General features: G+C 33.6%; 1 pseudogene; it reads left to right on the top strand.

Annotated features, from left to right (window-relative positions):
- The first annotated feature begins 2157 nt into the window (after positions 1-2157).
- On the top strand, positions 2158-3350 carry LOC114719217 (glutathione S-transferase 3-like; annotated as a pseudogene).
- Positions 3351-3705: the final 355 nt, after the last annotated feature.

The following is a 3705-nucleotide window of genomic DNA, read 5'->3' as shown; positions in this document are numbered from 1 at the left end:
ATAACTGAACGTACGTTGCACCCCAAAAAAAAAAGAAGTACGTACAAATGATAATTTTCGTTTTCGATTTTATTTATTAATCTACTACATTACTCATAATTGTAAAGATGATATTATTGTATTCAAGTTATAGAAAAAAGTAATATAATTTTAAAACATTAAATTAATCTAAAACTATAATTTTTTTCCTCTTTAAAAGAATTATAATTAAAATTTCAAAATTATCTCGTTATCTGAAGGTCAATTTGTTTTTTAAATATACAGCGGCCATGACGTGTTAATACATACACGCACACTGACGAACCTTCTATTTATTTGCCACCTGCATGGAAAAACATTTTTTGGTACCTTGTCAAAATGTTTCTTTTTAAATTTTTGGCAAGTCGCTTTATGCTTTTGTCTATAATTCCGTTATATCTATTAAACTAAGGATATATAATTAGATTATTCCGATAGTGCTTGTGTGTTTTTGAGAGTAATATTTTAAAAATGAATTCAATATATATTTTACTAAATTTAATATTTATTTAAAAATGATATAAAAAGTAAGTACAATATTTTATGAGCGAAAAGATCCCATTTTCAGAATTCGCTTGAAATAGTTATTAAAAAAAAAAGAGATTGCAAAAAATGAAATAAAATTTTAAGGGTTTCGATTAATCACCATATGATTAATTTCCGCATATTGTCTGCCCAAAACCATTTACTGGATGGAGCTGCAGATCATTCTTGGTTATTTCTTAATAAAATTTTATGATCCAACATTTTTAAACGCTTCATTCTATATTTCTTAATAATTCATTATTCACCTGTCAAAATGGACAATTTTTTGCCAATGGGTGGTCTTGATCTAAATTCGATATTCAAACTTCTACTGGAATATGTGTTCATATTTAGTATTTAACAGTACTTTAAATATAATTGCTTTCAATGGGAAGATAAAAGTAGGTAATTTTCTTTCAAAATCAAATTTATTTATCTCTAAATTTTTTAATTGTGGTTATTTATTTAATCATAATTATTACATTATATCCAATCGTGGCTATTCATTTAATCCTGGCAACTTTTAATTAACTGATAACAGCCAATAGCTTTGCAATTTTCTCACTAACTCTAAATTTTTAAGTCACTGGACAAATTTTCAATCCCGCCCTAAATTGCAAGGGCCAAGAGTTATTCCAGTTCCTTTATAATTTATTGGCGTGATGATTGATTATGTAAATTAAGTCAACAATATCCATAAACTCATATCGCACATTAACTGCATCCACTCACATATATATTTGGATTGGCAATAAAAAATAAATCTTATAGTCAATAAATAATTTAGAAAGAAGAAACAAAGTCTAACTCGTCTATTTGTAAAATGAAAATGACATGCAAGCAAATGATTTGTCCCTGATAAATGATTTTTGACTCAAGGTAGGTTGGATTGATCAGTGTTGTGCATGTGATATTTGAACTTTGAGCCAGCCTATTACTTTATAGGACCAATACAGTATGAAGTAATATCTATTATCATTTATTTCGAGGAATGCTATTTGTAAGCTAGGGATAAAAAAAGAACAGCAAAAGCAAGAGTAGAAATGGTTGAAGAAATCTGCCAGAAACAGTGAGCATCAGAAAAGAATTTAAGCAGAGTAAAGAAACAGAACAACATTGAGTTCATTATAAGAAATAGTCTATAATTTAATATATCAAATATATATAATCCTAGTCACTATTAATTAACTTATCACATCCAATGCTGCAATAACTTCTTGTTTTATTCATTTTTTCTCTTCTAGTTTCTTTAGACTCAAATCAGCTTTTATATTAAGGACCTAAAAGTAACTGTTAGGAAAATATGGCTTTCAGTGCAGGGAGAGTGTGTCCAAGACTCTTCCTGATAAGAAGAAGGTCTATGAATATATCTTAGCACTTTCTGAAGGAGCCAACGTGACAATTAGACCCGGATAATGAAGTTTCTGATTGTCTTGGTTTACATGGAAGATGAGTAGGAATGACTTCCAAAATAAAAAGACCAGGAATTATAAAAATGACACATGTCAATGAATTAGTTTTCTAGATAACAGGGTCAGAGAACTCCTAAATGTAATTAATTATAATGACGCCATTTCTGGATAATGAGGTTTGTGACTGTTTTGGTTTATAAGGCTGGTTGAACTTAATCAGCCATTACCCGTTTATTGACCTATAGATATTTTCTTATTCACTGAAGGTTCCCTAACTCTGATACCTCGACCGTTCGAGGATCGAGCGCAACAATGGCGGGCGAGGTAGTTCTGTTGGATACGTGGCCGAGCATGTTTGGACTGAGGGTTAGGATCGCACTGGCAGAGAAAGGTGTGAATTATGAGTATAAGGAAGAGAATATGAGGGATAAGAGCCCTCTGCTTCTGCAAATGAATCCGATTCACAAGAAAATCCCAGTTCTAATCCACAACGGCAAACCCATCTGCGAATCTGCCATTATTGTGCAGTACATCGACGAGGTATGGAAGGACAAATCTCCTCTTTTGCCTTCAGATCCATACGAGTGAGCTCAAGCCAGATTCTGGGTTGGTTTCATTGACAAAAAGGTAGATTCTATGAGCTCTTTTCTATGAATTGTTCTACTTACTATGCTTTCTGTTCATCTCATGTCAGCACCAAAGTCTTTTTATATGTGAAGAGGAAACCTATATTTCATCTTTATATCTCTTGTGATTTGTGAATAAAAAGAATTCGGATTGATGGGGATGCAGGTGTATGAGACGATGGGGAAATTGTGGCTTTCAAAAGGAGAAGAGCACGAGGCGGCAAAGAAAGAGCTGCTAGACATATTTAAGCTTCTCGAAGGAACACTTGGGGACAAGCCCTTTTATCGGGGTGACTCATTTGGGTTTCTTGATGTTGGTTTGATTCCATTTTCTTGCTGGTTTTACGCCTTTGAGACTCATGGCCACTTTAAGATGGAAACAGAGTGCCCTAAACTCATGGCCTGGGTCAAAAGGGGCGTTCAGAGCAGAGAGAGTGTGTCCAAGACTCTTCCTGATGAGAAGAAGGTCTATGAATATACCTTGGCCGTAACCAAGGTGACGACTGGAGCTTGAATGAATAAAAAGCACTTTGTGAATGGGCTAATATGACAAGTTAGCCTTGGATTATCAAGTTTATAACTGTTTTGGTTTTATCTATAGTAGTGTGCTTGCTTGATTGCTAAGACTTGAGGCTGTGAGTTTGGGGCCACTTGGGTGTGTCTGCCAGATTTAATGCCTTAATAGGGAATCAAATTATGTTCTTGTTTCTGTAAGATCCGAACTAAGTGAAGTAAATAAAACCCTTTTACCATTGTGATTTTGGGGTGAGTCCTTTGTGATGTTTTTGTTATTATTCTTTCATTATATAATCTCTTAAAATGAACTTTGGATTCCTCACTGTATTTTGTTTCAAACGAAGTTCGGATTAGGGATTCCAAATTGATTTGGGGGACACGAGTCTTGGGTGTAGTGAAGGGAGGACTCATGCCTCCCTGGTGTCGTCATTCCTCAAGTAGGACTTCATTAACAATAAGAGAGAAGGGAAAAAGAGGTAATGTCACTTTTTCCTTTTGAGATTTTTTAATGGCCAACTACTTGACGCACATACATACTCATGAGTTGAAAATTAAAAAAAGAAGAATAAGAAGAAGAAGAAGAAACCAAGTTGATGCTTTTGGAAGCA

This window comes from Neltuma alba, unplaced genomic scaffold, assembly GCF_004799145.2.
Source record: "Neltuma alba isolate B1F8T4 unplaced genomic scaffold, ASM479914v2 tig00002178_pilon, whole genome shotgun sequence".
NCBI classification, from domain to species: domain Eukaryota; kingdom Viridiplantae; phylum Streptophyta; class Magnoliopsida; order Fabales; family Fabaceae; genus Neltuma; species Neltuma alba.
Note: the sequence above shows the minus strand (reverse complement) of the source record. Positions and strands in the feature narration are given on the sequence as shown.